Consider the following 23,049-nt stretch of genomic DNA (forward strand, 5'->3'; position numbering starts at 1 on the left):
CCAGTTACTTTATTACAGTAAATTAATGATGTGTAGTTGGAAATTATTAGCATTATCTGATTATGAGCAATTAGCAATATGACTTTAAAAGGATGGGGGAGAAAATGTGATGGAAAAGCTCATGGGTGGACATAAAGACAGAGAGATCACTTATCAATTATGATTACTGGCAAAACAGACAGAGAAAAGTAACTTAATTTATTGCCAATTAAAAATATATTAGAATATTGAGAAACAAAAACTAACTTCACTCCTTCATTTCTGACTTCTCTACCTCCTCTTCAATGCCAAGGAGCACAGAGAGATGGATAATGGGGGATTGCAGTCAGTCCCTGACTGTTCCTCTTTGTCACTCCTTCTTCCTCACATTTTTCCCCTGCTCCAGTGTGGATCCTTCCCATGATCTGCAGATCCAGCTTGGTCTCTCCACAGGCTGTGACTTCCTTCAGGAAATATCCGCCTGCGCTGGTGTGGGGTCCTCTGCACTGCTGAGGTGGCCCTGCAGCCCCCTCCACTGCTACCAAAACCTTGCCACTTAAATAAATTACAAGTAGAAATAAAAAAAAAAAAAGATGTATTCTTTGTCACCGAATCCCATAGACTCAAAGGTAACAGTCATAATCTGTTTAATCAAACACTTACCTTGAAGCTAGATATGTTCTACTAGTGCTGCTGAAGGACTCCAGGTTCATGGTAGCTGAAAATCTTATGTTAGTTTCTAGCTTAACAGTATTTGCAGTCATTTCATACCCATTTATGCCAGTATTATTCTTTGGATTAAATAGTGTTATTTTCAGTTCTCAAGTTTGCATTTTTTGTATATTTGCAAGCAAGAACCATATCCTTTCTTGACGTTGCATTCACTAAGCTAGACAAGCTCAGCTTATCCTGTGAATTTTTGTCTTCATGTATTCCAACTCCAGTTCATCTTTCACAAACAAGACTGAGCAGAACTTTGCATGGTATCGCTGAGTGTGTCTCCCTGATGCCAAAGACTCAGTGTTTCCTGGCAGCAATGGAAAAACTTTCTTTGAAGTATTTTAGGTGTCTTCTAACATGGCCACTTTGGACTGGTAGTTGATAGTCATTGTATAAACAAATAATACCTGCAGGTCTTTACTTTCTCTGTCATTTTAAATTAAGGAGATCCTTTGTCCAGTTCACCTTTCTTGCTGTTAGGTTATTTCACCCAATCCTGCTTATTGTGCCAAAATCTTTTATGAAAGCCTTGTTATTTCGGTATTAATATTTGGTACAATGGTATTGTACCTTGTACCACTGCCAATATTTGGTACTGATGTGATTATCTCTGAAGAAAAGAAATTTGACCATTAAAAGAGGTGAAGCAATTACTTGTAGCAAAAATTTGTGATGGGGAGATAAGAGGAGCAATAAATATAATTAAATATCCCTGATAGAAATTATCAGTTTTTGGGTAAGAGGGAAGTTGCAGAAACTCAAACAGTTGTGTAAGCTAGCTGTTGGATGAGTGCAATATTTGTAATTATACTGAAAGTATTTTTTTTTCCACTGGTTAAATGTCTTAATACTGCTAATAAAAACAAATAAAGTGCCACATACCCCCTTCCTCACATACTGAGTTGTTCTTTTCTCGAATGACCTTTGTGGGCTCCAGTAAAACTGGCCTGTTCATCTTTCCTGCCTGACAAAAAGGGGACATTAGGAACAAAGGAAAAGAGAGTTGCAGATCTCAGAAATGTTCTGGCACATTGTTATTGGTATAAACTTGGCTGTAAACTACCAAGATGATAACCACAGAGTGGCAGTCACAGACACTGTTTTCATCTTTTTTTTATCTCCCCAATTTTTTTCCCTTTCTTTTTTGTCTCCATGGCAACAGCTATTAATGAAGCTGCCACAGGTGTTTTTATGCCAGAACTTCTTAGATCTATTAGTTGACCAAATCCATACACCTGTAGCTTTTTATTAGCACTTAAGTTGTTCCTGTTTTCTAGCCTCCTAGAAAAACAACATGCGATTGATTTGATATTTGAAGAAAACACATGAGCTGCTGCCCAAATCTCAATGCACCTAACTATGCCTGAGCAATGTGTCTCTTAGCTCCTTAAAGTTGTGAGAATTCATGGACTGGATATAGTATGAAACTCATGAAATACATAAGTTTCTTCCATTCAGTTAAGTTTTCCTTTAAAATTGAGATTTGTAATTTCTGCTGGTTAGTTCTCAAAATTGTAAAATGAGGATGACAATAGTTTATGTAGCCTCTGCCTGAAAATAGCTCAAGCCCTGTGCATTTTCAGCTTTGGTTGTTGTTAAGTATAGTAATTTGCTTTGCACGCAAAAAAAAAAAAAGCAGAGGCTTCAGGGTGAATGGTTTTAGTGCTTTTCAATTCTGAATACCTCATCTTCTTTACATGTCTATTTTGTGTAACACATCGGGAGTAATTTTTGATAGTAAAGTTTTAATGTACATCATACAGCTCCCACAGAGGATGTTTTGCAATAATTTGTTTTGTTTTGCATTGTTTCCACATATTTGCTGCTCAGATGATATACAGTTTCTTAGATCACAAGGGCCACATTGTGGATGATTTTTTGTTTTCCTCAGGAAATATTATTTGTTCTAAAGGAACAGAGAGTTGTTGCAATTATCTCAGAGCTCTGTAAAGTTTGAAGTTGCAGAGACATGATAATTCAAGAATTTTATCACTTTGGGCTCTGACACATATACAGACTAACTAACAGAAGGGCTTACTAACAGAAATAGTTGATTAACCCACCATGAAAATGTTCATGTTGGTATGTGAGTTCTGATAGTGTTAGCTCAGATACCTTTCTTCCATTAATCCTCAGCTAGATACTGTAGAGAACAGTCTGTCATGCAGAGTAAGGTGAAGAATTAGACTCATCTTAGTGTAGAATAGGTAGCACTAGAATATGAATAAAAGCATACCATTCATACCTAATATAGCCTATAACTTTGTCTTCAGTACTAAATGGTCATTAATGCCTTTAAAAGGATTGTTAGGGTGCTATTTCACAATATGCTACGTCTGATCTAAGTATGAACTAGATATACCAAAATGAGGAACCTATCAGGATGTCCAACCGCAAGTATTTATCTCGCCACACATTTTTCTAGCTTTCTTGTGTTGAAAGTAGGGATTGTGTGAGCTCATGATGAGTTCAGCTCACTGATCTAGCTAAGCACTAACTCAGTGAAGTCATCAGTCTCAGTCATTCTAGTCAAATGAATAAAAAGTCAATTACAAATGAAGCAGCAGAGAGAGTAGAAGAGCTCCTTCAGAGAGTATATAATCAGAAACATTCAGAATTTGCTTGGGGATGAGAAGATACCTTTAACAAGCATTTCTTCTGGCCCTCAGGAAAAGCACAATTGTCCCCGATGATATTTTTCTAATCCTAAGTGATAAGAGGAGGAAGCAAACTTGGTTTGCAAATGTTTTAAATTGTAGGTCTCTTTTTTATTATTTTATTTTATTGTTTTACTGAAATAGTATATCTCTCAGCTCTGTCAGGAGAATGAAGTACAGACTTTCTTACATGGTAGAGAACCCTCAGCCTCAGCCTGGATATTAAGGGAAGAAATTATATAAATATTGTTGGATTTCAGTTCACCAGGATTTTTTTGAGAGTATGAGAATCCATCCAAAGACATGAACACCTGAGTAGGGTCTAGAAAAGAACAATAAAATGGCAAGAATCTTCTCTAAAGTTAGCCCTCTGTTAAACTAGTCATCTTGTTTCATAATTCACATACCTTTTTACAGTGCCACTGAAGTCTAGAACAAATGCTATTTTCTGTTAATAGCCACTAGTGTAAGCCTGTATATCGCACAAAGTATACAAGTCTGGCTCTTCCCAGAGTTAAAAAAGGAGGTTTGGATACAGCTGTATTGATTGAAAGCACACCTAATGGTGATCCCCCATTGTTTTACATTTGTGCTATACAGTAAGATAGACGGAGAAGAAAACCATTTTCTGTTTCCGTGTCAGTTGAGATCATAGAATCATAGAATGCTTAGGGTTGGAAGGGACCTTCAAAGGTCTTCTAGTCCAACCCCCCTGCAAGGAGCAGTGACATCTTCGACTAGATCAGGTTGCTCAGATGGAAGAATACAATTGATATTTGCTTTTCACTTTGATGCGACATTTTAATGGCATTCTCTTTTAAGCAAAAGGAAAGTTCTGGTGTAGGAAGAGTGTGGCTTATTTGGCTTTTTTAATTTCAATTTTATATAATAAGTATAATAATAAATTAAATAAAATAAATGGATTTAGACATAATCTTTGCTGTTAAAGTGCATAAGGGAACAGATGTGAAAATAGTATTTTTCTGTAATGGGATAAGCTTTCCTAAGATTTTCCTGCCTGACACCATTCCCGTTCTCGAATTCTTAGATTTGACACATAGTAAAATTTCCTCTGTGAGTGTGACCTCTGTACTACTCCATTCCATCTCCCCATCTGAAGCCACTAGTGCTTCAGACATCTGAGAAGGAACCAGCACCACTCACAAGGCTGACATGAATATTTACAAAGCTGAGCTGCGTAGAAGGAGACTAAGAGGAGACCCAGCAATCAGGTCTAGAACTTTGCTGACCTCACTGCAGATGCTATATGAAGCCCCATCTGTAACCTGTTGGTAGGGGCCTGATTTAAATGCACAGAAGGCTGAATGCAATGAGAAGTATTATGTTCTGCCCTCACAGAGTTTGGTTTTCTCCTTGTCCTGTGCTTCAGAATCCTGATAAACTTACTCCTTTAGAACATTTCAAAATTATTTTCGTATATCAGTTACTAATGATAACAATTGCTTTCTGAGTACAAAGAATATTAACCATATTATGCCAATTATTTAATGAGAAGTACTTACATTTAAGAGAAGTCAGAAATACCTGCACAAATACCCTGCCAGGGTATTAGCCAGGTATTTCTGGCTGCTATTAGCCAGCTCCAAGTAGCTCTTTGCTCAGAACTCAGACCTCCGAGATCATCAGTTTGAGACATTTAAGTGTCCTATCTGTAGAAAAAAAAATTATCCCAGGGTTCTGAAAAACCTCTCTGGTTAACAGCATGGTAATTATGCAGCTTTCAAAGACTCTTGCTGAAATCTTCAATCAATAATTCTTTACTAATGCAATTTGCATTTTGTACCTACTCAGTCTTAAAAAGCATTTTATAATTTTTACTGTAATAATGTTTTCAAAGAGCTGAAAAAAACCCTCAAAACAAAACAAAAGCAGAATTGCATATTATCTTCTGCTCTCTGAAAGCGATGTACTGTTCTACCAACTTGCAAAAGAAGCAGTAGCAGTACTGAAAATTTGTTTGAATACCTTTTTGATGCCATTAACTTGCTGTGTATCTTGACTCCTCTTTCAGAACTAAGCAGAATTGACTGGATTTGCATGTATTTTGTACTTAAACTTCTCATATATCTCACTTTTGCTTGTGTGCTTCTAAGCATTTAGGGCATAGATCTCAGTATCAAAAAACCCCTGGTTTTGAGTAACAAGAGATGTAGAGAAAAACATATGAAAAAATAATATCTCTGCCTACTAAACACACAAAATTGCTGGTGTATGCTTCCCACTGTATGGCACCAAAAAAAAAATCAAATAACTGGGTAATTTTAGAATTTGATTGACAGCTACTTTCATTCACCTTTCAATACTGTTAAATTACTCATAATACAGTCTGGTGACAGCAGTAGGGTTATACTCCAGGAACACTTTAAATTAGATAAAGAAGATCTTTCATTAATGTCGGAGAAGAACTGAGAATAGAAAGCTTCCTGTGTGTTGCTGGTACTGCCCTAACACATATTGTTTGTCTGGTATCTGTTTTGATTTGAGTCCAAGCATCTGTACTTGGAAAAGACCACAGTCATCTTATCAATGCAAGCTGTTATGAGCAATATTAGTGAGAAGCCAGCACAAAAGAGTTGTGATGGATGACATCACAAGCCCCATTCACAGGAAATTAGATTTTCTAAGTGCTGAAAAGAAGCATCATGAAATTCAAACACCAGTACATAACTGCTTTCTCCATCTAATGTTCCTACAAGCCAGAAGGAATGTTGTTTTAATAATTGAAACTGCACACTTGATCTTGCATACAGATCTTTTGTTTCATTAGACTTAAAGGCCATTAGACTTGAAGGCAATTCTGATTCCTAAGTGATTATTCTTCACAGAGACACAGAAATACATATTGAAGAAAATAGTATACAGACTTTTAAAATATATCTACAAAAATGCATCTTTTTTTGTCTTTCTTTGGGTTGTTAGTATTTTTTTTTTCTGATGCTGATTAGGCAGACACTCCAAATGAGAAAGAAACCAGAAAGACTTTGATTTCAAAGGCAGATGTTAGAATCATTTTTAAAATAACTTCCTCTAAATGTTTTCTGAAACTTATTACTCACTGTCTCTTACACAATAATCATTAGAAACTTCTTTTCATTTTTGTGACAACCTTGCACAGAGTGAAGACCATCATATTGTTTCCCTTCAGTCTTATCCTCCTTAGACTAAAAAATCCTGCTTTTTCAAATTGTTTCTCTTACAGTCCTTTTCATTCCCCATACTCATCTGTTGACTCATTTCTCTACAGGTCTGTGGCCTTGCAAAGTGGTTCCTTGACACTGACATAAACTCATACCTGAAGCTTTACTAATTTTGCCAAGTCATTCTTTCTTCAGAGAGCACTTTCCACTTGTCTTGAGTGACGTATTCTTGAGGGTTCAAAATGACTTTTTCTGATTTTTCCAAATCTCCTTGAATTCTAATCCTGTCTCCAGTGTGCTTCCGGTTCTTCCCAAACAATAACTAGAACAGTTATTTTAATTTTACTATTTGTGCAGTTATTTCATATAACTTACTCATGATCAGAATGGGATCATCTGTGGTAGATGTAGGTTTTGGGCAGAAAAGCCTGCTAATCATAGCAAGATCAGCCATTTATGCCATATAGACAGTTGTATATTTTTTCCCTGCTTTTGATACCATCAATAAGCACAGCTGAAATTATTTACAGTATTAATAACTTGATGTGAATATTTGGCATTTTTTCAGTTTTGCTCCATCAACATTATTAATCTGAAGTACTGAAACAAATTGCTTACATTATTATTTACACAAAAATGCAAGTGGTTTGTCTTATAAGTGATATTGAACGATTTGGGAAAAAATCTTTCTAGTTAGCATATTTTAACAGCTAAGGTAAAATTTCTACTATGCAAATGTTATTTTACAGATCTTGGAATGTAGTTTTTACTCCCTTTTTTACCCCCTGCTGAAGAGTGCTATAATATCCATCCAGTTCTGTATTATAATTACATTTTAGCAACCGAATCCAAACCAGCATAGCCTTAGTGACTTCATTGTAACTATAATGGTGTGTATCTGCCCACTGTCTGCCTAGGACATTTTTAATGCAACTTCTAATTGTTATCAGTAATTCCACTCGTTTGTGTTCCACAAACACTGATATTCAATAGTGACACCCTAGCAATGTTAATCTATTGCATCAGTGAAGATACCTAAGTCTCTATGAATGTGTACACATGTGATAGTCAATGTGATAGTCAGTCAGACTAAAGGTCACTTCCATGTGCTCTTCCATATAGTTTCTGTCTACATCATTCAATAATAGGAATAACTTCAAATCCACCTGTTCTTGGAGAGTATATTGCTCGCTGGAAAATGATACAATTTTGTCTGCCATCAGTATTATAAATTTATGATTACCGATGAATCATTGTTCCTCAATATTATACATTTTAGTCAAATGTTCCCCGGGGCACATTTTCATTTCAGATCATTAGTGTGACTCTTATTAGGGCAGAGAAAGACATGTAATGGAAAACACCCAATAGCAATCTGAAAGGAAAAAAAAATTATAGAGGTTTCAAAGTCTATTAGCGTCCCATTTTGACATTTTTAATGAAATAATTTAGGCTAATTTGATATTCTGCCTGTGAAAAGAAGTTATGTTTTAGGTAGTCAAGGAAAATCTTCCAAGGCTACCTGGGCCTTTCAAATTAAAGCAGCCCAGTGCTTTAAATGTATGCATATAACATATAGGTTTTTTTCTTCTCTTGCTTTTGGCTGTAACACTTAGTAAAGTGAAAAAAAAAAAGGTAAAATCTTTTCTTGCTGTGTTTCTTTTTGCACAGTAGGTGTTACTGAACAAAATATAGCTGCAGGCAGTTTTGAATATTGGACTGCAGCTTTCATAAGGAAGAGATTAGATTGGAAATTTCTCTGTCATCACAACACAGTGTATATTACAAGTAGCCAGCAATAAAGGAGGAGGAAGATGGCCTTTCAGATATCTTAACAAATCTGCCCCTGGATTTGGGATCTGGAAAGAAATAACAGCTCTAGTAGCTACTGTACTATGCTACTTGTATTTCTTTTATTAGAACCAATAGAATTTCTTACAACAGATTCTCTTACCTGTTTGGTTTTTTAAACATGTAAAATATAATAAAGAACATTTTAATAAGACTAAAATCTCTAGCAGTGGATTTCAGTGTCTTTCTGTAGAAACATGGACAGAGAAAGAGTAAGGCTCAGTTGATCAGGAACAGCTTAGAGAATAAAATGACTAACTGGACTAAGTTTCCAGAATATTCTTCCTGATGACTTCTCATTCTTAAGGTCAAAAGGAAAATGAGATCTCATCATCAACCCATAATTTAAACCTGAAAGGCAACGTGCAATCTGCTCCCAATCCAGAAAAACCTATATGCTTCAAGGCTTTGCTGTTTTAATGCCCAGAATACTCACCACCCCAGTAAATTAACAGTCCTTAAAGTCTCACTTTGCTCAGACTTTATAATATGATTTTATCATTACAAATAAATCATGCTTTTGTCATTCATCATACTAGCTGTGAGAATGTCATTGTGTTTGCAATTAAACACATTGTAAACTTCTGACATTGCCACTCTTTCTACTAGTAATTGTAGCAAGGAGTCACGCTAGATAATATTTCTGTCTTTTATGAGATTGATTTTATAAAATTCATAGATTTGTTTACTTCTTGAAAGTATAATCACATGCTCTGCAGCCTTGACATAATTTTCCCTAAGTTTCTCATGAAAGATCTGGCTAATAATTCAGCATAGCTTTTAGCCTATAAAGCCACATCTTCTTTGACTTTTTAAATATCATTAGATTGCTAGTTCCATTTAATCTGCAGAAACATTCCTCAATTAAATAATTCTAGTGTACGAAATGATGAGATTAAATCCTCAGAAGATTTAATTCAGAACTGAATTAACCTGAACTCTTTGCTTTATCTTTTTTCATATCAAAGTGATTACTGAATTCTTTTATTTGTTCTCCTGCTGTTGGATTTTTGCTCCAGGAACTACTGCTTTTTTTTTTGTGAGACAACATCGTAGGGATAGGAGCTGTGTGTGCTACTTGCAGGCTTCGATTTACTCTTGCGTGGTTCTTCAGTAAGGTCAGAGTATTGCTCAACCAGTCTTACAAACTTCACACTAAGTGAGATTTCAACAAATTCTAACAATATTTCAGAAGATTATCTTTAGAAGCTTGGGCTTCTGCTGTACCAAGTCTCGAATGTGTCACCCAAGAGGTGTAATCCTGATCTCTAGGCTAAGCTTGGACAGAATTTTCTTTCTCACATTATTGTTTTGAAAGAATTACTGATATTGCTTTGAAATACAATATTGTCAGTTGGAACTATGTCCTAAAAAAGCCCTTTAAGAATGGGGAGGAGCCCTTTTAAACACACATTTTCCAGTGAAGGCAATTTTAATAAGCACTTGTTAGTACTTCATTTATTCAGCTGTAATGAGCCCTGCAGTATATAAGGCAGAAGGATAAAGTTTCTGCAAATCTGAAAAAGCTCACCATCTAGAAGGTATTAACTAGTAACTTGAGGGGAGAAAATAACATGTTTCTTTTGCTATTGTTATGAATTGACTTAGTGGGTATTATACACTAAAGACAGTTTAGGAGGGGTTTTGATAAAAATGGTGCAGCATCTTGTTTAATAGCATCATTGCCTGAGGGGATGAGATCAAAATATCAAATGCCAAGTGAGATATGTTAGTTCCACAAATTTGTGTAAGGAAAATTTAACAACAATAATAAATAAAGTTTGGACAAAGTCTGTGGTTATTAATTCCCCAGGTGAATATTCTTAATAATATTTTGAAGAATATAATAAAAATCACATGCTGAAAAATAACATTCTGACTTAGAAATACGACAGGAACAAAGATTTCGCTGGAAAATATTATTTTTCTTTGATATGTCTTCCTTGCAACCATGATTATAAGAGAAAATTCTTTTGAACAGGATGGTTTCGAACAATGCTTGACTCAGAACTGAGGAGCAATTAGGAATGGATTTTCTGTATCTAAATGTAAGGGCTTATTTATTTCAGTGTGTGTATATTTTCTATCTGCTAATGATACGTATTTATTTTAATTTTATCAGATAGTCATCCTGCCTGAAAAAAGAAACTGTAACAACCCTGACATCAGTAGGACTCTAAAGGCTTAATCACTTGCAGCTACAGCTCTGCCAGCATTAGAGATTGTTATCCACTGCTTTCTCACAGCCATTTGTCACTCTGGGGAGATTATTGTTCTCCCAGATCTATTAGCTCAGTCTCAAAAATAAACCACACTAGTGTAAACAGTTTCGATGGTATTTTGCTAACATGTCTAAGGATATATATGTGTTGAGTAATGAGATTTTATTTCTGAATTAACTACCATAATGCTTGTGTCACTGGTTACTCAAGGAAAGAAAGAAAAATGGTAGATGTTAATTTGGGGTATATTGCACCTTGAAAAATAACCAGATTTGATCTCAAGAACTCATTAAGCTATACTGTAATAAAGTGCTGTAGTAAATTGGTTATTGATTCTGAAACAATCAGACTGTTGGTGATGAGACTGCTTTCTCAATGCTCTTTATCCTGTTCCACCATTCTTTTTTTTTCCTTTTTTTTTTTTAAATTTAACTGGAAAGTATGTGAAGTTCTCCAATACTAGTGCTATAGATGGCAAAAGCCTTACAATTTTTAGTTACAAGGATTAATGACTGTAAAGAGCTGCTAAAAATCAGTAATTGTAAATAGGAGTGACAATTTGAAAAAGAAAAATAAAACACAAAACTTGTTAAGTCACTCAAGGAAAAGTAATCCAAATACCTACAGAATTTTTTTTGAAATAACTTAATTAGCACTAATATAGCTGTCATTGATTATCTAGTCCAAACAGTTGCCAAAAAGATTACCAAAAGATATCTTTTTAGGTATCTTTTTTTTTTTCCTCAGTCAGTCCAAACTCTTTTATTAGGAGAAGGTATCTCAAAAGAAATTCCTACAGTTGTCCCACTTCCTGAACCTCAGTAGTTTCTTGAAGCTTCAGGACTTAGATTTCCTTTGCAGGTAATTGCAGACAGATGATACAAACTTGACTGTATCATTGTCTGGTGGAGTGCAGCTGCTCAAATGGATTTGATTGTCCGGAGTGCCTATTCCTCCAAATGTGTTTTCCCTAACCCTAAGTAATCTGGAAGAAAAATGAAAGAAAGAGAGTGCTACTCTGCTTTTCTGAGATGGCTAATAAGCCTCTTTATGACGCAGGTCAGAAAAACAGGCATTTTCTGTGAAATTTCTGTCCTACTCACAGAATCAGGCTTTCATGCAATCATTCCTGGTGTAATACCCTACATTTAGAGTAGCAGCATCAATTTAAAAATCACACTTATATAGAAAAAGTCCTCTTTGTTTTGTTGAAAACTATTTTAACTATTTCAGTATGTTTATTCTGTGGTTTGTCTTACTATTTTTATTGGTTTTATTATTTCTGGGGACATCAGAGCTAGTGGAGAGATTTTCTTTCTTAATAAGAGAATGTACATGTAAGTCACAGAAATTGTCATTAGAAACTCGGATCAGAAATAACATCTGAAAAAAATTACTACTCCTTTAAAAAAAAAATCTAATTTCTATCAGTGTCCCCAGTGTCCTAGTTCTATAAGTCACCAGCAATACTTTGCTCGCTTTGTCCTAGAAGACCTTTGAAAACTGTTGAATTATGCACTCTTTAGAAAATACCAGCTGATGTTTTTGTGCCTGTTTTAATTTTTTTTTTAATTTCAAAAGAAATACTTAGGAGGTTTCTTTTCTTTAAAAGTAAATAAAACCAGCCACGTAGAAAAGCTGTTTCATTGCAGCCTGTTACAAAAAGAAACAGGGAAATTACTGTCTGAATCAAGAACATTCTTCCATATTAGTGGCAAAGTATTCTGATTAATTCTCAATTTCTCTTTTAAATTTGTACTGTTTGTGAACAAAATTAAATTAATTGGATGTGCATGGATTTTGTTAAAGAAATAAAATTGGACCCTTGCCTTACTATTGCTTCTTTCAGTATATACTATGTCACCAAGTTGCTATCATTACTCTTTTCATTTCTATTAGATAAAGTGAGAATTATTGGTCCTCCTGTAAGTATTGGTAGTGCCCTGTAATAAAAATTCTGATATATGTAATTTTGTCAATACATGTCAAAGAAAAGAAATGAAAGACTGTTTCTATGCAAATAATTTTCCCATCTATTATATAATTTCTTTAATTCTGCTTCCCAATCTTTAACAGTTGACACCAGATCTAGTGTTTCTTTTCCAAAGCTGTCTCTGAACCTTTTTACAAGCTACCTACTCTATCTATAGTACAGTTCCTGTGCTCTGGTTTGCCAAACCATTGCTTTCTCTTGTAACTCATTTAAATATATCTCCTCCCTTTTATTTCATTTACATAGATCAATAACATCTGTTATTTTATCATTTGATGTATTGGGTCACAAAGTGGAAAAGCTTGAGAACCTCTGTATTACTGATTTAGATTTGGATTGTTAAGTATTTGTTTATATGCTTTTCTAGTTACAGAACTTTTACACAAGAATTGACATTCACATGTTCTGTGCTCTACAGTAATAGTAATTAACCATAGTTTGACTGTCTATCCGTACAGAACACCAAAGAAAATGGCTTATAGTCACGTATTAATCTTCTTGAAAGTGGATTTTGTTCAACAGAATTAAGGATTTGTTTCGTTGAGTTAAAATCACAGCATATCCTATGTAAAACAAGACCTATAATGAACTATTTATTATATTCAGATATTTCTTAGGTTTTAGTTCCACAAGTGAAAAAGACTGCAAATTGAACAGCTTACTGTTACTCATCTCTTGCTTCCTTAGTTTTGAACAACAATCAAGAGGTTTTCTCCACCTAGCTATTAGACATCTAGTAACCTTCTTAGAAATAAATTGATTTTTATTTTGTGCATGAACAGCTAAGAGATGCAGTAAGAAACAAAGTACTACTTCTCCTGCTTGGATTTACTTTATAACAGAAAAATCAAGTGCTTTATTAAAATATAAAGTGAGAATTATATATCAAGGGCTCTATAATTTTTTTCTTTCTATTTGGGTCTTTTAAAGAAATTACTACAGATTTGCATATCTACTTACAATTTTTTTTTTGTTTATGTCTTAATTAAAAAGTGTATTACTTTAAAGTGTAAAAATAAAAAAGGTAGTCATTCTCAATTTTTTAGTATGACATAAGTAGTTTTATGAGAATTTATATAACTACATATATATATCTGTATATGAACATGGTTATATCTCTGTCTGCTCACCTGATTTTAAACTGAGCAACAAAACCCATTTAATTTTGCAGATAGCATTTTAGACCATGGGGCTCCTATGTCTAGCAGCTGACGTTAGACAGCTGTGCTATTTGTGTTTATGCATGTAAGTGTAAGAATCCATAATGAGTTTTGTTATTTCTCTACTTTATTGTGTCTGCTTTATTTACATCATCTAGGAGTTCTTGCTAGGTCTTTACATTTCACACTTTAAGGAGTTAACCGTGGCTTCTAGTCTGAAGTTGTTACATTGTGAGCACTCTGAAGAAACAATGTGAAATTACTACTTTTTTTTTTTAACTGTGGCTTCTTTGTGTTCCACTGGGAAACAAAGAATTTGAAGAAGTCTTGAGGAGCTCAAAAGGAATTTCAGTTTATCCTTGGCAACAGTTTCCAGCTGTGCCAAGGACGGCTGAGATCCAGAAGAGAGTAGCACGAGGACAATTGCCAAACTATGATAATAAAGTAGTCCAAGGTATTCTGTTTAATTGCAGTCAACCGTAGAAGTGGTCTGGAAAAGAAAACTAAAAAAAAAAAACCAAACCAAACCCTATCAGAGCCTTCTGAAAAGAAAATAACAAGTGGATTTGCTTGCTTTTAGCTCTGCTAAAAATCAGTACCCAGTAGGACAATTTATTATAGTATGGCAAGAGTGTGGTTTGTCAGGATCCCTGGGGAATCTCTCTGAACTGAACAGATTTGCCCTGGTAAGAACTCCCAAATCAATAACCCTTGCTCTAATGGGACTTCTCAAATACATTTTTTTTTTATTAGTGACAGGACCTTTAGGGCAGGAGGATTCTCTACTGGAAGCTTGCTGCTTCTTGCTTCCTGTGTTCTAGCACTGCAATAGCCAGTGATCTTCCTACCTACTTTATCTCTCCCACATTTATTCACTCATACATTGACATTTCTTCGGTTGCTTCTTTTAATACAAACTAGTATTTGTTATTGTATATGGTTACTTTACTCTGTTTTAGGTAAAAATTTTGAATAATAAATAAAAAAAAACATTTAGTAATAGGGAATGAAAAAGACATAGGGATTTTATGCATAGCAAATGAGTTACAACTGATTTATATCAGGATCTCTCAGGTTCAAAAGTCAGATGTATTTCTGATTGACACCAAGTAAGACAGAGAAAAATGAGATAGAGTAACCTTTTCAACAAATTGTGGCTTGTTTGGAAACAACTGACTCAAAGCACAAGGGTTAGGACCGTGAAAGCTGCAGTCCCAGCAAATGTTCTTCCTGCACAGTTGAGAGCTCTGTCAGGCTCAGTGTAAGAGTTTCCTCCATGTAGCTCATGACAGAACACTGCAAAGCCTCTTTGGCTGAAGTTAAAATCAAGCACTTCTCCCTGTTCAGTAGCTGCCACTAGTCTTTCTTTTGTACTTTCTAGTAATTGTTTTGAGTTTTAAAAAAAATTATTTTGTTATTTATAAACATTCCATGTGAGATGATTGCCTATGGGTTAGAGTCAGCTTGGATTTATTGCAGCAGGTATTGTGCAAACATAAATTAATGAACTTGTCCTCCCACACATAGGGGGATCTCAGGGACCTGTAGATAGATGAGGAGCAACTAATGAAAGCAGAAATAAAAGACAAATAAAATACAAAGCAGTGCATGCTTTAAATGCCTTTATTCACGCCATTCACAGCTCTCCATGTTTCTATGTAAAAATTCATTATAGTTGTAGCTCAGTGCACAAATAGAAGAGTTTAAAGGGATGGCTAAAGAAGAATGTTATCCAGTTCTCATTTCCTTGTGCGTACAGTGATATGAGTCGAAAGTGAAAAGTCTTAGCTAGAAGTCCAGAGGACTGAGTGATGAAAAGCTGAGATCACCAAGGGAACAAAGGAAGACATCAAACTTATATTAGGGTAACAAGCCTAAATGAATTATATATAGTTAAATTGAAGAGAGTTTCCACAAGGCAAGAAGAAAATTTTGCTGCTGGAGGAAAGAGATGGGGAAGGAAGTTTAAGAGAGATGTTTATCCAGGCTACAGAGCAGCAAGTAATAAGTTTATGTAAGGCTGACACATTCATGTCAAGGCAAGACAATTATCCTCATAGTAGATTTTGAGCAGACTGCAGGAAATACTTACTAAAACTAGGAATGTAATAAATGCACAACAAGTGAGAAATGTAATGTGAAGGTTATGAGAAGAAATGGAAGCTGCAGGCAAAAGAGAAGAAATTGAGCACTAGCAGCTGAAAAGCCCTGCAACCACAGAAAACTACATGTTTTAATAGTTAGAAAATCAGGAGATGTAATCAAATCATCCCCACCCGTTGCAGCAGTTTATTTCTTTTATCTTGCAGCCTGAATTGCCCCAGGGAAGACTTGTAATCAGCATCAGCATGGTGTAGTCAGTGTTTGTGTGTGCAACTTTGTGTGCAAGTGTTGGTTCATAGAGAAAAGCATCTTTAAAAAGCTGTCCAAATAAATAAAGGTTTAAACCTTTCAGTAAGTGACCTTTCTTTTATGTTTCAGTGTTATTCCTTCCTTAGGTCCTTTGCAATGGTTAGCAAAGTGTCAAGATGGAAAGCCGGTGATCATTTGAAGCTTTTTTTCCTAATGTTTTTGTGCAAACATTTCAAAGTTTCTTTATAAGCCAGATTTCATCTCTCCTTGGTCAAGCAACTAATTTTATTAGGATTTTTGTCGAATGAAAGCACAAGAACTTTGCTCCAATTATCTTCATAATGCTCTGGGAATTAACTAGCCTTTTAAATGTTGTAATTCATAGAAAAATGAACAGAAATAGGTTTTCTTTTTACATACTTATTGCATGTGTTAGATAAATCTTACTGTTATGATAGTGTATAATCACCTAACATGTTTCAGGCTGTTAGTTAATAATGTCATGATTTTGCTATACATGATATCATAGAATCAAGAATAGTTTGGGTTGGAAGGGGCCCTAAAGATCATGTAGTTCCAACCCCCCAGCCATGGGCAAGGACACCTTCCACTAGACCACGTTGCTCAAAGCCCCCTCCAGCCTGACCTTGAACACTTCCAGGGATGGGGCATCCACAACTTCTCTGGGCAATCTATCTCAGTGCCTTGCCACCCTCACAGTGAAGAATTTCTTCCTTATGTCTAATCTAAGCCTACACTCTCCCAGTTTAAAGGCACGAAATAGAATAGATGCCTTTCAAAATGCTCATGAACAAAGCTGACAATAAATGTAATTTCCAATCTCAGAAACTATCTTGGAACACCTCAACTTTTCTTTTGCAAGGATTAGCAGGAAAATATTTTTTGTCTTCCTTCAATACTGAATAACACTCTGCACCTTCCCACCAGCTCTGTGATGTAGAAAATGAGATCATGCTTCCGCACTGTGCAAACTTTGGCAACAACATAGGCCTAAGAAGCTCCCGCTTTCCCAGGTTTACCATTCATTCTCATCTCACCCAAATATAACACTATCCCAGGCAGGCATACAAAATTATTTGCAGAGATGTGCTGTGCATCAGGAAATAGAACCAGGTTTACAAATGAAAAGGCTGTTCTTAAGCAGTGTGATGCTGTGTTGGGAATTGGAGTCAGGGAAGAGGGGACTAGTCAGAGACCCTCAGCTCAGGGAGCTGGGGTCTGCCATTGAATCACAGACTTAGTTTTACAAAGAAGAAGAAATTTGGCATTTTTTGTACTTTGTAAATTATTTAAACACTGTTTCAAAATGGTGCGAATGCATCCTACTATTTTACATATTTGCATATATGCAAATCCTGAATTTTAATAAGCCTTTAAACTGTACATGAAACTTTTATCAGTTAAGTTCTTATATTCACCACTGCTAAGGAGAATTTGTTGCTGCAAAGTGGCTTTTTTAATTATGACTTTTAGAACACCACTGGAAAAAAATGACAGTATTTGAACAGTGCTATCCAGATCATTAATTTTTAAACCTATCTGAGATTAATTATATTCTCAGAATGCAACTGTAGTCAAGAGGGACTAGAAGACTGAGTAGAAGTTCTGCATCTTGCCACAAAGTCACATTTGTTACACCAGTCCTTAAGGAGAATGGGATTTGCAAGAATGTACCTGTTACTTCTAGCCAGCCTGTTCGCAAGACTGTTGCACTTACCCAGCGCATCATGCGCACATACTAGGTATTTTAAATTAACTTAGTGCTTGTTAAGACTGTCATCTGCTGCATGCTTGCAAGTGGCTTTCAAGCTGTAACTGTACATGCAGTTGTAAAAGCTATAAGTGTAGCTGCATCATTCTTAAGTAAACCACACCACATTTGAAATAAAACACTGTTCTTACCACTCTGTTAGTAGGAATACCGCACTGCATCTAACTACTGTAAGTAACTTATAATAATTCAACTCTGTACCAAGGAAATGTAAATGTAAACATCATGTTATGCTTGCCAGTTGATCAATAGGAAGGACTGATACTCTTTTCTTCTATTTCTTCTTTATAATATTTTTAATGAAGCATTTAATGAATGGCACTATTTTTGGTTTCTTTGAATCTCTTTGCAAAAGAGAAAAGTGTATTCTTCATTACTTTGTTGTGCCCGTTTTCTGTCTTATTCAATTTTTTTTTTTTTTAATGGAAGCAGGATACAGATCATCAATGGAAGGTAAAGCACATTGCCTTAAGACTGGCAGCTTAGCAACTGAAATACCAGTTTTAAAGAAAGGCTTGGGGCTTTCTGTACAAAGGTGGTGTAATGTCACTGTCACCTCAAATCAAAATGAGCTGTATGCAAACCATCAAAATTTACAGAAAAAAAAATTAGCAATACAAGTATGGAATATAAAACTTAAGCTCCAGACAAATCCTACTGAACTCCGTGAAAAATTTGCTGCGGACTTTGACAGCAGGCTTGGAAGTGACATACTCCTGAACGATCCAGGTCAGAGCTGACTCACTTGGGGCTAGTTCAGCAGAATTGAAGAGTGTGCACTGGTTTCATTTCACCATTTTGTGAACGTTCTCTGAGCTCTCAGTGAGACATCTCTCCTAAGAACTAAATTTATATAGAGCATTTAAAAAACATATTACAGTGACAGCCTACAGCACTGCAGGTTAATTATTTCCACTCAGAATGATTGGATAATAGTGTGAACTCTATGAAGGCATACTCCGCAAATGAATCTCTTTCTGATCTTCTCTAACTCTCCTAATGAGTATGAAATGACTTTTCCCTACAAAGTACAGACATGCTTGTTAAGGGATGTTATAACACACACCACATTCATTATTTGGGGGACATGCAGACACTCACCCGCCAGCAGCCAGCACCAGACAGATGGGCTGTGACCTGTGGTCCTGCTCCAGCTGCCAGCACTAAGCCCCTCACTCTCACTCACACTGGACCCCTCAGTCGCTGGTTTTCAGGACACGCATCATTCCCAGCCCAGTGTCTGGGGCCGAGACCCCCACTCACCCCAGTGGGCAGCAGACCCCACTGGCTCCCGTAGCTGACACCATGGGCCAGTAGTGCCTATATCTCCAGGTTGACTCCAGCTGCTGGCCCTTTGGCAAGTGTAACCATGTCTGAGTCCAGCATCGCACATGTTCAGATACACCATACATACAGTTTAGATAAGAAGCTAAATAGGGAGGTAATAAATATTTGAAAGGCCTCTCAACATTTTTGATATCTCCCTATTTACTTTTTCATTCTAATTCTTAACTCCTCTTTAACATTTTTACTTTTTCTCTCTCTTTCCTTTCTCTGCTGAGGCTTTCTTTTTCATTCTAGCTCGTCTCATGTCACCCATTTGATTTCTTTCCATCATCTGTCACTCACTTTTGATAGACTCATCTTTTTTTCTTCAGTTGCTCTCTCTAGTGTTTTTATGCCTGTATTTTTCTCTCTCTACTTTCGTATCCCACAGCACAGGCACTGCATATCGCTGTTTTTTAGTCCCCTTGGTAGAACTGATCCTTCATTTTGATTGAAGCATCAATTAGTTTTCCTCCATTGCAAAACTCAGTGAATTTCCACTAAACCAGATAAACTCAGTTTGTTATCACTGTTTAATCACATTCAACCCCTTTAACAGGTTTTCTTTACAAGTTCATACAGCCATACCTGCCACGCTAGGCCTACCAGCCTGGTAAGTGAGGGAGCGCTTGGAAGGTCCCTCGGCCCCCGCCACTGGTGCCAGCCCTTCAGGCTTTTCAGTGAGCGGGGACACTACCATTGACATGTCCAGACAAATCTGCCTGGTGTGAGTGCCCATTTCACTGCTACTGAAGTATTCACCTTGCTTAGATTGCAATAAAGCATGCTGATTCTTCAGTCTTTGGATCCATAAGCCATCTGCAAGATCTCAGGTTTCTCAGCGTCACTTGCTCTCATCTGCCAATCTGTTTCTGTTGCACGAATTTGCTTCTGGATAGACACAGCCAGTGTGACTTTTCCAAAGTTGTGTGTCCTTCCTGAATAGGAAATAAAGCATTCTTGAGCCACATAAAGATTTTCTTTGGCCCAGAGTTTTTATTTGCTGCTTTTTCTTTGAGAGAAGCTATTATTCCATAAAAGCTATACAAACATGTTTGACTCAAAGCCCAATGAAAAATTTTAAAATAGTTATTTTAGCTCTTTTGATTCCTACTTACACACGGGGGTTTAAGTCTATTAAAAAGTGTTACATATGAAGGCTGTTAGCTGTTAAGTTCTGTAGTTCAGCGTTTTAATTTCAATTCTAAAATCCCTTTGAGCAATATGAAATTAGGTATTGCATTAAGAATAACATACAACTATTTTATTTCTCAGGATAGTAAAAAAACCTGATTTTAAAAATTAAGGAACCTGCATAGTTCAGCGTAGCTATCAAACAAATCAAACATTGTGCATTTTCTTATATGCTCACATGATCCCCTTCAAGTGAATTTTTTCTGAACAAAGCAAGTAATCTGGTATAAATACATTTTATGTCATAGGGGACCAGCTTAATTTTACACATGGTCTGGGAGTGTGTATGGAAGGGATAATTAATGAAGTGGTATTGAAAAACTAGTACGTTTTCAAGCTTTGCACTGAAGAATCTCTGCAGTTTTCAGCGTTTACATTCCTGGAGATGCTTGTAACAGTTTTAGATAACATTTGCATTAAATATTTGCATAGAAACTGTTCATAACATAAGCAGTTTTTCAGGTTGAAAAGCTGCGTGTGTGTCATGGGAAGGTATGCCTGAATAATAAAGCTGTATTTTGGAAATTTAAGGACAAATTTGTGACCATTTCTCTGTTTTACATTTTTTATACTTTGACACTTCTCTACTCTGTTTTTTTTTCTCCTGTGATATTAGCTTTTTTCCTCTCTTCTTTCATCCTTTTCCATTTACCAATCCCACAAATGCCCAAATGTAGTTACTGTTTTTGATGTGATCATTTGTTCTTTGTCCTTCATTTTCAATCCATGTTCAAGTACTCTTGGCCTCCAGACTTCACAATTGACTCTGACCTCTAATTTATTGGTAGAGAAGTGTGGCTACCAGCTCCTAATCTGAGTCTGCCATTGGGAAGCTGATTTAAAACAGCATGTACAAGGGAATTTAAAGTGAAGGAGAGCAATCTGACTCTTGAATAAGTGTTTCAAGGTAGTCCCTAAAATGCTGCCATTTATTTTTCAGCTCAATACCTTCATGTCTTCTCCTTGTAGCGGATCTGATGTGGTTTATAGGGCTTTAGTATTCCATGAAGCTGATACATATATTTAGCAATGAGAAACAGAAAGTTAGAAGCAGTAGAGGAAGAATCACTAAAAATACATATGTACATACAAATGAGAATGGCAAGAACATTTTCCTGGCTTGGCAAAAAGTGCTGATGATCTGGAGAGTAGCCTACTGACAACTCTCACAGTACCTTGGCAGGTGTTTCCAAAGAACTGAGGCTGAGACTTATAAATATTTATGTTATACATCACTTTATTTCATTCCCAGACTCACTAAACAGAAGGAACATGTACTCTGATTTGGTTCTCTTCCACAAGTCCTGAACTGTGAATATGAAATCTGCACTTCATTTTGTCTCCCGTGCCTCTCCATCTGTGCTGAACCATTAACAGTCTAGTGGGGCTGCCAGCCCTTAAGGCCCTGGGAGAAATTCCATCATACAGCTGAAATTGAGCATAAATTGCTATGCCAAAAAAAAAAAAAAAAACACTGCATGAATTTCTTTTTCTGGTTTTCAGAATCCTTATCACTTCCTACCAAAATTTTAAATTTAGGTAAATTACCCGTGTAGCTTGGCTTTCAGGTTTTATACTAACCCTCGTCTGAAAAGATCACATTCAGAACTAGTACAACATAGGCATTTTTCACATTTTCATGGGAAGACTTAAAATCCTGTGGGTGAACAAAACCCAAATTCCAGCACTACTAGGAGCTTAGCTGTACTGCCAAAGCATTCGATGTGGCCAGTGGATTGTAAATACTGCCAAGTGAAAGGTGGAGTAAGACTCAAACAGTGGAAGCTCATTTGCTGTCTTTACCAAATAAAGGAGGGAGACTTTGAGAAAGAAAAAAAAAGTAAACAAAATTTAAAAATCACGGAGGGAAAAAGAGTGGGGAAAGAAGAGGTACTTTTACAGGTCACTTCTCTCTTTCACTGACAGTGAATGCAGAATTTGTTGGGCAAATATTTTTTCTAGTTTTTGAACTTTCTATTGAATAGGATAATTACCTGCCCCAAAAGCTCTTTGAAGTACTGAGATGACTGCCTTCTACCTTGACATTTATCATCCAAATTCCATTACAAAAAGGCAGCAATGAGTCAGGAGGCAAGGCAGGAGAGTGCTTCTTTGAAAGGAGGGCTCTTGATGCAGGCAGCAAAGGTGGACAAGACTTTGGGGGCAAGGGCAGCGACAGCACAGTCCATCTTGTGCACTTAGTGGAGATGCAGGACAAATCTGCATAAAAATCAGATAAATCTGTTTTATCTGCTACACCAGAAAAAAAAAATGGCCTACCTTTGCTTTCATGCTGACTACAAAGAATTTGGAAAGAAAACAACCACACTCAGAGAGAGAGATATTTTACCTCTGGAAACTCCTGCAAAAATCCCTTGGATTGGTAGTCATTCCTGGGGTAGTCTCACCTGTCTCTGTAACAAAAGAGCAATATGTAATATGTAGTGTCTTTCTAAAGCAGGGATCATACACCTGAAAAAAGTAAAGATGTAAAGAGTTAAGCTAGCCTAGGTATAAATGTATATGATTAGGAATATATGGTCATTTATAAATCACTTATAATTTGTAAATAATAATTTTTATGTTCTAACACATCCTGTTTCCTTATCTTTTAAAGTCTTTTATGACTTTAAAAGGAAAAAATT

The 23,049-nt window shown here is 36.0% G+C and overlaps 1 protein-coding gene across 10 annotated transcripts in view; it reads left to right on the forward strand.

Moving 5' to 3' along the window:
- The window catches only part of KCNIP4 (potassium voltage-gated channel interacting protein 4), a 457,716-nt gene that overhangs the window by 377,741 nt on the left and 56,926 nt on the right, over positions 1-23,049 (forward strand). Inside the window, exon 1 of one of the 10 annotated variants that reach the window (XM_086746799.1) lies at positions 14,394-14,426. The exons of the other annotated variants lie outside the window; for them this stretch is intronic. The gene's annotated coding sequence lies outside the window, so the exon portion shown is untranslated. Of the gene's footprint in view, positions 1-14,393; positions 14,427-23,049 lie in introns of those variants that run through there. 10 annotated transcript variants of the gene reach the window in all.

The sequence above is a fragment of the Chlamydotis macqueenii genome, chromosome 4, assembly GCF_036417535.1.
Source record: "Chlamydotis macqueenii isolate bChlMac1 chromosome 4, bChlMac1.mat, whole genome shotgun sequence".
Lineage (NCBI taxonomy): Eukaryota > Metazoa > Chordata > Aves > Otidiformes > Otididae > Chlamydotis > Chlamydotis macqueenii.